Genomic DNA, 13,425 nt, shown 5'->3' with positions numbered 1-13,425 from the left:
AATTATTTTTGTTCCTTTAGTTATTTTATATTCACTATTTAGATCAGAAATCGGTATTGATGGTGGAATTTTAAAAATTAAATAAGAATTTCTACTTCTAACTATCATAGAGGAATTGATACTGGACTTGCCCTCCCACAATAAACAATTAGAAAACAGAATAAAATATATGAAACAATGATCTTCAGACATTGGCCAACAAGCAGCACAAGACTGTGATCCCTTTAAGGGAGACAATTGAGGTTAGCTTTACAATATCCTTGCTATCTCCCTAGAGACTTTTTCTAGACCACAGTTTGTGAAAAAGGACTTACATAAAGCATGATAGTTTCTCTGGCTATGAAGACGGAGACTGGAATCTGGATTGACTGAGGCAGCTATGCTGAATAATAGAAATTTGACCAAAATTTTCTCTCTAAAATTCAATTTGGCCAGAATCATGTAGTCTCTATATAACTAATCTTCCTTTAGAACCATAAGTATTAATTGTATCCATTTTGCTGATATGAAAGGGAAAGAGAACAAAACAGCAGATTCAATGCAACCACTATCAAAATCCCAATGGTATTTTTGAAGAAATAGATTTATTTCAAACTTTAAATAGAATCTCAAGGAACCCTGATGAGCCAAATAATTTTGAAAAAAAAATGTAGGGTTCACACTTATTTCAAAACTTACTACAGGGGCACCTGGGTGGCTCAGTTAGTTAAGCGTCTGCCTTCAGCCCAGGTCATGACTTCAGGATCCTGGCATTAAGCACCGCACCAAGCGCCACATTGGGATACCTGCTCAGCAGGGAGCCTACTTCTCCCTCTCCCTCTGCCCCACCTTCTTCTCATGTTCTCTCTCTCAAGTATAAAATAAAATAAAATAAAATAAAATAAAATAAAATAAAATAAAATAAAATAAAATAAAATAAAATAATTTATTACAAAGCTTCAATAACAAAACAGTGTGGTACTGGTGGAAAGACATACAGATGGGTCAATGAAATAGAATAGAGAACTAAGAAGTAAACTCTAGCACATATAGTCAAATTATCTTTGACAATGATGTCAAGACTGGGTTAAAAGTAGTCTTTTCAACAAATGGTGCTGAAAAAGCTGGATATCCACATGACAAAAAATGAAGTTGCACCCTTCCCATACTCCATATACAAAAATTGGGTCAAAATGGATCAAAGCCCTAAAAGTAAGGGGCGCCTAGCTGGCTCAGTCAGTAGAGCATGCAACTCTTGATCTCAGGGTAGTGAGTTCAAGCCTCATGTTGGGTGTAGAGATTACTTAAAAATAAAATCTTTAGTTATATATAAGTGATGAATCACTAAAGTCTACTCCTGAAACCAATATTACACTGTATGTTAACTAACTAGAATTTAAATAAAAACTTTTAAAAATGAAATAAAATATTTAAAAAAACGACAAAAGTAAATGCTGGAACCATAAAACTCTTAGGAGAAAACAGAGAAGAAAACTTCATGACATTGGATTTGGTGATGAATTATTTGATGTGACACCAAAAGTATAGGCAACAAAAGCAAAAATAGACAAATGAGACTACATCAAATTTTAAAACTTCTGTGCAAAGAATGCTATCAAGAGAGTAAAAAGGTAACCCATGGAATGGGAGAAAATATCCACAAATCATTTTTCTGATAAAGAGTTTATATACAGAAAATATAAAGAACTCCCCAACTCAACAATAAAAAACAAACATTTAACAAAGGGTGCCTGGATGGCACAGTTAAGCCTTGGACTCTTGGTTTCCATTCAGGTCATGATCTCAGGGTTGTGAGATAGAGCACTGAGTTTGGCTCTATGCTCAGTGTAGAGCCTGCTTAGGATTCTCTCTCTCCCTCTCCCACTGCCTTTCCCCACGCTTGCATATACGTGCATGCTGTGTCTGTGTATGTATATATATATATACATATATATTACATATTATATATTTTTTTTAATTTTTTTTAATTTATTTATGGTAGTCACAGAGAGAGAGAGAGAGAGGCAGAGACATAGGCAGAGGGAGAAGCAGGCTCCATGCACCGGGAGCCCGATGCGGGATTCGATCCCGGGTCTCCAGGATCGCGCCCCGGGCCAAAGGCAGGCACCAAACCGCTGCACTACCCAGGAATCCCTACATATTATATATATTTTTTAATGGGCATAGGGCATGAATAGTTCTGCAAAGAAGAGATACAAATGGTCAATAAACACATGAAATGATGCTCAACATCACTAATCATTAGGGAAATTCAAATCAAAACTACAATGAGAGATACCTCATATCCATTAAGATGGTTACCTATTAAAACAAAACAGAGAATAACAAGTGTTGGTAAGGATGTAGAGAATTTGGGATCCTTGTACACTGTTGGTAGAATTGGAAAATTGTGTGACCACTATGGAAACCAGCATAGAGATTCCTCAAAAATTAAAAAAAAAAAACACCATATGCTCCAGCAATCCCACTTCCCAAAGAACTAAAAGTAGGGTCTCAAAGAGATATTTGCGCACTCAGCGCTCAAAGCAGCCACTACTCATAATCGCAATCCAAATGCCCATCAATGGATAAGTGGGGTTGTGGGGGTGGAATATGGTATGTACATACAGTGGAATGTTATTCAACCCAAAAAGGGAAGGAAATTGTGTCACTTGGTACAACATGGATGAACCTTGAAGGTTTTATGCTAAGTGAAATAAGCCAGTCACAAAAAGACAAATCCTGCATGATTCCATTTATATGAGGTACCTACATTACACAAAATAGAAACAGAAAGTAGAATGATCATTACCAGTGCTGGAAGGAAGAGGAAAGGGGAGTTGCTTTTTAATGGGTATAAACTTTCAGGACACCTGGGTGCCTCAGTGGTTGAGTGTCTGCCTTTGGCTCAGGGCGTGACCCTGGAGTTTTGGGATCGAGTCTCACATCGGGCTCCTCACGGGGAACCTGCTTCTTCCTCTGCCTATGTCTCTGCTTCTCTCTCTGTGTGTCTCTGATGAATAAATGAATAAATTCTTTTTTTAAAAAAAATGGGTAAAAAATTTCAAATTTGCAAGATGAAAAAGTTCTGGAGATCTGATCTACAACATAAATGTACTTACCGCTACTGTATTATATTTATTATATTTTTACCACAATAAAAATGAATTCCTATTTTGTACAACAATGTGTATACCTCCAATAATGCTTCCTTGAAGGCAAAAGATGATGGTAAGAAAAACTGAGTCCTGTGTCTGGGGTCAGAGATAAATTTATTTCAGATTCAAACAAGGAAGGGAGGAGAAACTTGTGCTTACAATGCATCAGCTTTCTAACAAAGAATTGACTGAGAGATGTTTTGAAACTTAATATGGAATTCATGGGAAAGAACTCTGATGGGAGAGCTTATGTTATTATTATTCACTTGTAAAACTGTACACAGCAACATTGCATAGACCCTTAATGAAGAAATCCTTAAAGATAAATGCATGACAGTAGATAGTAGCCATGGCAGTGAAGGGGTCCTGTCTGCTTCCTCCTGCGGAAATGACCATGTTCAGTATTTTGGTAGGAAGATTTTGACAGAGGCTTTCCTCATGAACTCAGAACCGTTTGAATATAAAGGACAGATTATGCTGAGAAAGCAACAGAGGAAGTAGTAGATCTACAAAGAGAGTCAGAGAAGAAACAATCAGTTCTATTAGAGAAGGAAACCAGCATCAACGCAGGAGGAAAAAACAGATGAGAAAACCACGTTTGCACTTAGATATATGCTAAGGATCTGAATTTCAAACTGTCTGCAGAATAGGCCTGTGGGTGAATGGAGTCTGTTGATATTCAGGAGCACTCTTCTATAAGGAGAGGCATTAATGATTTTTTTGTAGTAAATTCCTATATCAAGTCAGATCATCAGAAAACCACAAAGCCATCTTTGTAATCCAGTTTCTTCTTCAATCAGTTTATCAAACATGTAAAGAATCATAAAGACTTAGTGGGCACCAACTATTCTAAGTGTCAGAGTCATGATGACTACCAAAAAGATAACACTCATTTATTTCCTTTAGGAGCTTGAAGAAACTGACCCATACAGAGACCATTTCAATGTACTGTAACAAGTGCCATGATAAAGAATGAGTAGAGTGCCAGGGAAGCAAACTAAGAGGCACCTGGACCCGCCTCACGTTTAGGAAAGGTGTCTGGGAATTGATGCCTGACCTCGGTCACCATGGAGGAATATGACCTCACTGGGAATATTAATTTGCTTTGGTAGTGATGGCATTGCAGGGAAAATCTCTGAAAGGTAGGAAACTGCATGATAAATGTGGAAAATGCAAACAGTTCAGCACAAGGGTGGGGAGCAGAGATTAGCGTGTCATATCCGGGCTATGGTCGACCTTAAAAGCCATGCTGGTGCGCTATCTCCTGCTTCCATCTGGGGTTGGTATAAGAAATGTTGCTTCCTTCTCCTTGGAAGACACGGCCTGCAGTTCTCCAACTGCTGCTCTGTGTCAACCATTAGTTCTCAGCTTCAAATGGTTCCTCCCCAGAGATGTCCTCACAACCTCTAATTAAAGCAGAGCCTTACTCCCTCAATTTCTCCTGTGAAATCTCCCTGAACATATGTGAGCAGTTAGTTCCTCTCTAAAAAGACTTGAAGTACTGTATTTTAAAAAAAAGAGAGTATTTGTTTATTTTCTTCTATCTCCTTCAAGATTGTGAACTCTTAAAGCAGATTTGGTAACCTAGGCCCACTTGTCAAATCCTGGTTTCTGCCTGCCTGTTTTCATACAGCCAACAAGCTAAGAATGGTTTTCATATTTTTTAATGGTTGGGGAAAAACATTCAAAAGAAGAATATTTTATGATGTGAAGATTATGTATTTCCATATATATATATTTCCAGATCCATGAAGTTTTATTGGAATACAATCATGCTCATTCATTTCTTATGGTTATTTTTGCACAACAGAAGAGCTGAGTAGTTGTGACAGACATGTTATCCAGCAAAGTCAAAAATATTTACTGTTTGGCCCTTTATATAAAAAGTTGGCCAACTCCTTTTTTAGGGGGCAAAGTTGATATTTTATTCTTTTTAAAATCCTTGTTGGGATCCCTGGGTGGCGCAGCAGTTTGGCGCCTGCCTTTGGCCCAGGGCGCGATCCTGGAGACCAGGGATTGAGTCCCACATCGGGCTCCCTGCATGGAGCCTGCTTGTGTCTCTGGCTCTCTCTCTCTCTCTCTCTATCATGAATAAATAAATAAAATCTTTAAAAAAAATCCTTTTTGCTCAGTGTATATGTTTAGTGAATGTTTGTTTAATATTTGGGCATTTACTAGAACTGTCAAAAAAGAAAAATATTTTAAAACTTTTTCTCTAATGAAAGTCAGAGCAGTGGTTACTTTTGGCGTTGACCAATGCCCGAGACTGAGCTTTAGGGAAGTTTCTGGGGTCCTAGAAATATTCTAACTTAATTTGGATGATCATTAGGATGTGCTCATTCTTTGAAAATTCTAAGAAGTGTGTACTTGTGTGCTTTTCTGTATATATATATTTTCAATAGAAAGTCAACCAAAACAACAAAAAGCAAAACTTTTGAGTGATTGGAATTATTTATAAAGACTTTTTTACTTCTAAAAATTCTGAGATTCTAAGACAAAACCTACCAAATAAATATTCAGATTGATCCATGTGGCCAGGGTACCTGTATCATTCTGGACCCTGGGTGGGAACAGGATATAAGCATAGAGTAAGCTAGGATGGAAATTAGAATCAGGTATCTATTCATCCCCATTCCTTAACAGGCACATCTTTCAGATGTCCCTGGAAGAACCTAAAGGACAGACTGGGAAGGAGTCTTCCCCTGTTCCAATAATCAGTGGGAATCTCTCAGTCTTCCACTAATCCCTGTCTCCTCTCCCTAATTTCATTCCCTGGCTACTCCCATTCTCAATACATGTTTCAATAGTGCCTTATGGGCTGGAACTTCTTCACCTGCTTTCTGATACTTTTAAGTCCTACCAGATTCTAAATATTCTATATCTTTCAACTTCAGTCAACCTGACTCTTGCTACAAGCCAGATGTATGTGAACGAGGATACAGCTGCATACCATTATTCTTGCAAAGACCTCAGTCACAGAAGTATAGAATAAATGTGATACAAAGCCTGAATAAAACTACTCTCTAAAGAAGGATTTCTTATTTTGGTATCCACAGAAGAAGATAGGTAAGACCCCTGAAAATGTCTTCTTTAAATCAATTAAATATATTAAGCACTTTTATTGTAGCTTTAAACATCCATGTGTATGCCAGCTTTGTGAACCTGACTCTTCATTGTATTGTTTTGCTGCATTTCACTAATGGTAGCTTGTTCTTCCAAGAGTGTTTTAAATATTTTTTATTATCTCCTTAAGGTTTTATGGAACTTTATCAGTGGGACTTCTTTGAGACCTGAGTTTAAAGAATATACGTCCATAGAGGATTTGAGTTTGCTAAAATACCAGGAACCTGTGTGTACTACTAGTCCAGGGCCATTTTCACATAAATTAGTGGCCTGGGTTTTTCCAAGCTTATGGGGTATATGATTCTGGCCCCAAAGTACATAAAATGCTTGTTGAGAATTCCTAAGGGAATTTTTTCCTTTTTTTTTTCCTTTTTACCTTTTTTTTTCTTTTACCTACAGCTAAGACCAAGGAAGGCAAGCGTCCATATTACTTCTATATCCTGGATAAGATAGCTCATCCCCTTAACATGTTCCCTTTGGGATACCTGGATTTGTCTCTGTGTCTCACTTGAATCTCTCAAATTATAAGACCAAGTGTTTCTGACTTTAATAAACTACTCATTAAAATAAAATAGAAATGCTAGGTAGAGCAACATAAGACCTCAGTACAAATGCTGACTTTAACACTGACCTAGAAAGAGACTCATAATGTTCTATTATTTCTGGTCTTGGAGGATTCCATCACTTTCCCTACTTACAAATTTCATTTTTGAAATATTTTATCCAGCAGTTTAATTGTTTTTTACTTTCACTCCAGCATCCAGGTGGAAGGAGAATACCACCTGATTTATTTTTCTCAATATATAGAGTTAAGAGTTGGTGAAACCACATATTGCAAACGCTTCTGCTCTTACAGGTTACTATCACTTTGGCTCACATATCACTGGCTGGAAAGTCATATGGCTGAGCCTAGTCTCAATGATGTGGGAAAGTACATTCTTTCCAAGGAAAACATTATAAGCACGTGGCAGCTGAGGGAAGTATATTATTCTCTGAGAGAGAGGAGGAGAATGAATAATTGGAAACAATAATACACTCTGCCACAACAGATCACAGGTGGAAGAGTGAATTTGAGGAGCTAGATGATGTGTTCATGTAAGACATGTTATGCTTAAAATATCTGTAAGACATTCAAGCACAGATGCTGAACAAGCAGTGGAAAATATGGGTCAAAAGTTGAGGTAAAAACTCCGAATAGGAGATATATAGTTTAGAGTCATTTATATTAAAAATGGTAGCTGCAAGCTTATGGAAGTAAATGAAATTTTTCAGAGATAAGAGAGTGGACTTGCTGTTTGGACATTAATATTTGCATTCTTCCAACTTTCCTTAAAGCACAAAGCTCTCTTGGTCTTTCATTTTCCAATTTTTTATGGAAATATAGAAATCAATAAATGTTTCTCTATTATTATAAGAAAAATAACAGTCCACATGTGAAAAGCAACAAGCAAAGCTTAGAGTCAGAGTGCTAGCAATATCAAAAGCAGTGGTCAGTGGAAGAGAGAGTGCCTGTTTTGTCCAAATGGGCAGCCGGCACACAGCTCCAGCTAACTATCACCAGGTGGAAATACTAGTTAAGGTTGTCCAGACAGTCCAGTTTTCCAGGAAAAGCTGAAAACAGATTTTATGTGTAATCCCCCAATTTTTAAATTGGGTACATTTATTTCAAAATATTTCAAAGGTCAAATTATTATTGTTATTATTACTATTTTTATTAATTTTTAAATTTTATTATTTTTTTAAGATTTTATTTTTTTATTTTAATTCCAATATAGTTAACATAGTGTCATATTAATTTCAGGTGTATAATATAGTAATGCAACAACTCTACACATCACTCAGTGCTCATCAATGATAAGTGTACTCGTTAATCCCTGTCACCTATTTCACCCATTCTGGTAATCATTAGTTTGTTCTCTGGAGTTAAGAGTATGTTTCTTAGGGCAGCCCCAGTGGTGCAGTGGTTTAGTGCCACCTGCAGCCCAGGGTGTGATCCTGGAGACCCGGGATCCAGTCCTACGTCGGGCTTCCTGCATGGAGCCTGCTTTTCCCTCTGCCTGTGTCTCTGCCTCTCTAAATAAATAAATAAATAAATAAATAAATAAATAAATAAATAAATAAATCTTAAAAAAAAAAAAAAGTATGTTTCTTGGTTTGTCTCTCTTTTTATTCATTCATTTGTTTCCACACATAAGTGAAATCATATGGTATTTGTTTTTCTCTGACAGGCTTATTTTGCTTAGCATTACATTATATTCTCTAGCTCCATTCATGTTGTTAAAAATGGCAATATTTCATTTTCTATGGCTGCATAATATTCCATTTTGTACATACCATATGCTGTTTATCCTTCATCTATCCATGGGATGCTTGGGCTTCTTCCATTATTTGGCTATTATAAGTAATGCTGTAAAAAAAGAGAGGTACATGTATCCCTTTTAATTAGTGTTTTTGTATTTTGGGGATACTGTGATTACTTGGTCATAGGGTAGTTCTATTTTTAACTTTTTAACTCCATACTATCTTCCACAGAGGCTGCACCAGTTTGCATTCCCACCAACAGTGCAAGAGGATTGCTTTTTCTCCACATCCTTGCCAACACATTGTTTCTTGTGTTGTTGATTTAGCCATTCTGACCCATGTGAAGTAATATCTCATTGTGGTTTTGATTTGAATTTCCTTGATGATGAATGATGTTGTACATCTTTCCAAGTATCTGCTGGTCAGCTGTGTCTTCTTGTACAAATGTCTGTTCATATCTTCTGTCCACTTTTTCACTGGATTATTTGGGGGGGGGGTTGTTGAGTTGTATAGGTTCTTTCTATATTTGGATGGTAAATATGTCATCAGATATGTCATTTGCAAATACCTTCATTATCAGATATGTCATTTGCAAATATCTTCTTCCATTTAGTAGGTTGTCTTCAAGTTTTGCTGATTGTTTCCTTTGCTGTGCAGAAGCTTTCTATTATAATTAACTATGTTTAGGTAGATTTGGCCTAAGGAGTCACTAGTTTCCAATCTCTGATGGAAAAATGACAAGAGGACAAGGAGAGAAACATGAGAACACTTAAGGAATGAAAAGAAAAAGAAAATTCCACTAAGAAGAGTGGTTGGAGAATGTAAGAGGACTAGGGACTAACATATCCCAAAGGAAAAGAGTATTTCAGGAAGACTCTAATCTGATTATTTTAAGGCATTGATGCTTTCCTATATCTCAAAAATGCACAAATAAAATGTATCTCATATTGTTTGAAGTAAAGATATAATTTTAAAGAGGCTAAGACATGCCCTAAAAAGTGTCTGCAATGCAAATCTTTACATTATTTCTAAACCAACACATTTTATTTACTATCTTTTTGTAAAATGTCCTTCAGTGGATAAAATATATAATTATGTCTATACCAAGATACAAGAGATGTAAAAAATATTATATGACAAAGCAAATATTTAGTTTTTAAATTTTTTAAATTTAAATTCAATTTAATTAACATATACTCTATTATTAGTTTCAGAGGTACAAGTTAGTGATTTATCAGTTGAATATCATTACTTCAAATGCCCTCCTTAATGCCCATCACCCAATTACCCCATCATCCCGCTCAGTTTCCTTCTAATAACCCTCAGTTTGTTTCCTATAGTTAAGAGTCTCCTATGATTTGCCTCCCTCTCTATTTCATCTTATTTTATTTTTCCTTCTCTTCCCCTATGTTCATCCGTAGTACAATTTGTTGGAATTGTGCTAAAATCATTTTTCAAGCTATCGGAAATAACTCTCTCTGTGCATCCATGTGTCTCAAACAAACTAAAATTAGAAAATGCATTCAAAGAGACTAACATCAACTTTCAAGGAATCTTAAATGAAGGGCACTAATATTTGAGCAACTGTATTCAACCACTGGACACTGATCACTTAATGGCTTGAACACCTTTTAAGCCATAGTAGATAAAATAATGCTTCATTAGATTCATATGTATTCCAAGTTGTCAAGGCTCATACCACAAGACTAGGTGAACTTTATAGTTAAATGAATTATTTTATCAAAAGGAAAATTCATTTAATAGATGGTAACGATTTTTAAATAAGGAATTATCCAAATTATTAAAGATTCCTAAAGCCAGGATACCCAAGACCAAAAGATATGACCCTCACTGACCTCAGAAAAGAAACTAATTACTCATTGCTGCAAGATCTACCACAAAAGACAATAAATGTAGGCCTAGCCCACTGAATTAGGAATGAAAAAATGCTTTTAAATATATCCCACACTGGCATCTTTCCAAAGAAAATGAACAGTTGAAATAGATATTTCAACCCCTAGAAAATATTTAAATATTAACTGTCATAAAAGGCATTGGAATCAACTCATTATTGTTATTAAAAACTATAATGTAGTTGGCTGTTTGGCTAAATAGAAAACTTTTTGGATTTGCTTTGGTCTTTCCATATTCTTTTTTTTTTTAATATTTATTTAATTATTTGAGAGGGAGAGAGCAAGCATGTACGAGCAGTGGGTGGTGGGGACAGGTGGGTGTAGAGGGAAAGGTAGCAGACTCTCCACTGAGCAGGGAGCTCAGAACAATCCTATGAGATAATGGCCTGAGAGGAAACCAAGAGTCCAATGCTCAATTGACTGAGCCACTTGGGAATCCCAGTCTTTTCGTATTATTTTCCTCTCTTCTATATTTGTTTTGTATTGCAGGCCCTATTTTCTTTGGAAAACTGTCCTTCCTCGACCCTAGTCTGGAAAATGGACTGCTAAAAAGTGTCACAGTGCCTCATCTTCATGACCTAAGATGTGGGTACGTGACCAAGGCCTAGCCAACCATGGTTGTCTAAGGCTCTACTATAGGAAATATGAGAGGAATGAGCAAGACTATAGGCAGGTATTCAATCTGCCTTGTAACATCCCCAAATAAACTAGTCCTCTCTTTCTTTTGGGGTACTGACATGTACCCTTTTGAAGAAAGCTTATGGTAGTAGAAGAGAATGAAGCTACAAACATAAAAGTGACGGGAAAAGAGAAAATCCCGAAGGCTTTATTTAAATCCCTGGATCCAGTCATCTTGAAGTACTAAGATAAATTCCCTTATTTCCTTAAGCCAATTTGAATTGGGTTTTAAGAAACAGAAACATTTATATAAATTATTAACATCAAACACCAACTATCCATAATAATAGTAGCATTTGGCTAAACTTACAAAGAATACATAAGCCTCTTATGAGGCATAATTTTTACTTCCTCTGTGACTTTTAAATCTCTACAAGAGTTGCTATGTGAAAATTTCAGAGACTCACTACCCCTGCTTGATTCTTTCAAAGAAAACATGTAATTAGCTATGAAAAATTACTGAAAAGTGATCTTTGACAGAAAAGGAACCAAGATCTACATAATTTATGAGCTGAAGGATTCATCTCCAAACAGTCTGGAATTTTCTTTATTTAGTACATAAAGAAAATATTTTTGGTACCTATCTCATAGCAAATAAATTTCCCCATATCTAAAAAAATATAGTATCTACTTATTTTATAGAAATTGGCCATATCTAAGAATCCATGCATGTAATATGGGGTAAATTCTTAATTCTCTGTAGCAACCAGAATAATTCTAGAGACAATCTCATATATAGCATTCTTGTGTGTGAACTCCCAGCTACCGAGTGTAAAGGTTTACACCTAGCAATGTGGTAAAGACTCAAAGTTATTTCTTGTGTTAACTATGTAAATTACTGCAAACAAAAATTTACAGAAAAAATTTACAGAAAAAAGCTAAAATAGAGAGACAAAAAGATTATAATCCCTTCCTTATTATTATAATTTTCATTAATATTTATTGAACATCTAGTAGGTCTCGGGTAGTGAATATTAAAAATGAACATGACATAGCCTCTGCTGCCTAGAAATTCAAAGATGGTTGAGGAATTTTCTTCAATTATTCCTAATCTCATTGAGTGGGTTATTAAAGTAAGAGCTTTCTCTATCATTGGTCAATCTGGGCACTGTCTCAAAAAATACATTGTAAAACTGATTTATGTATAGAAGCATAGTTGAAAGGATTAGTTTTGTGTAGTCTTATTTCTGTGGTGCAGGGCTAAGTCTCATTCTCTTAGCTGTACTGTTTCATCCCACTTACCCAGTCTCACCAAAACCACCCTGACTAAAAGTTTTCAAAAAACTTTAAAAACTGGGTGCAGGGTATATATAAACTTCCTGCATTATCTTTGCAACTCTTTGATGAATCTAAAACTATTCTAAAAACTTTTAAGTTTATTTTTTAAAAAACTGAATGTGCAGGTAATGCAGATATTTTCAATACATTTTGCCAGCAATTATCAACTAATAGTCCAAGAATCATAGGACATTGAAGAACAATATGAAATGCTAACAGTATTATTTTCTGTATTAAGTATTTTCTTGAAATGAAAACAGAAGTAAGATTTATTTTACAGGTAATTTTTTTACGATTCCCTTTCAATACATGTTTTCAAACTGAAAGAATCAAAACACATTAAAAAAGCTTAGTGAAGTTTAGCAATCATCTGCCAATGTTTCCCAAGGGAAGCATCATTGACATTTTGGTTGGGACAATTCTCTAGAGTACAACAATATTCCATGAATTAAAGGATAACTAATATTCTGGCCCCTACCCTGTAGCACTCTTTAGTTATTGTGACAATTAAAATAAATCCAAATATTTCCAAGTACCTGCAGGAAGGAAGATCCTTCTGGCACCACTAGTCTAGTTACTGTTTTTAAAAAATCCGGAGAAGTCATATAGGCTTGATTAAGGATGACAAAGCTAGTGACAAAGGTGTCACAAGGGTGACAAAATGGCAGAAAGGCTTTTCTTAATCAATATTCCTAAGCTACATGAATGTTTTTTTAATGCTATAGCATTCTTTTCCAGTTCTCTGAATTTTGAGTGTTTGGACTCAGGGTGAACTAACAAACCAATTTTTCAAACAAGAAAACCCAATGCCTGTGTGCAGTTAGATTTAGTAACTGATATTGAATTACTAACAGATTTTTCTTATTTCCTTCTCTATTAACATGAACATATGCTTCATGACTCTAAAGGACAACTTAAGAAAATAACTAAAGATTAAAAGCAAGCAATAAAGCAAACAGTAGGGATGGGAAAGATCTTTCTTTCCAGCAGAGCCA

General features: G+C 35.6%; 1 protein-coding gene across 8 annotated transcripts in view; it reads right to left on the bottom strand.

Annotated features, from left to right (window-relative positions):
• Positions 1-13,425, bottom strand: part of PKIB (cAMP-dependent protein kinase inhibitor beta) — a 196,969-nt gene that overhangs the window by 155,375 nt on the left and 28,169 nt on the right. The window contains exon 3 of one of the 8 annotated variants that reach the window (XM_041741897.1): positions 8,595-8,667. The exons of the other annotated variants lie outside the window; for them this stretch is intronic. The gene's annotated coding sequence lies outside the window, so the exon portion shown is untranslated. The remainder of the gene's footprint in view (positions 1-8,594; positions 8,668-13,425) is intronic. 8 annotated transcript variants of the gene reach the window in all.

This window comes from Vulpes lagopus, chromosome 2, assembly GCF_018345385.1.
Source record: "Vulpes lagopus strain Blue_001 chromosome 2, ASM1834538v1, whole genome shotgun sequence".
Taxonomy (NCBI): domain Eukaryota; kingdom Metazoa; phylum Chordata; class Mammalia; order Carnivora; family Canidae; genus Vulpes; species Vulpes lagopus.
The sequence above is the reverse complement of the archived record's forward strand: the minus strand, read 5'-3'. Positions and strand labels throughout refer to the sequence as shown.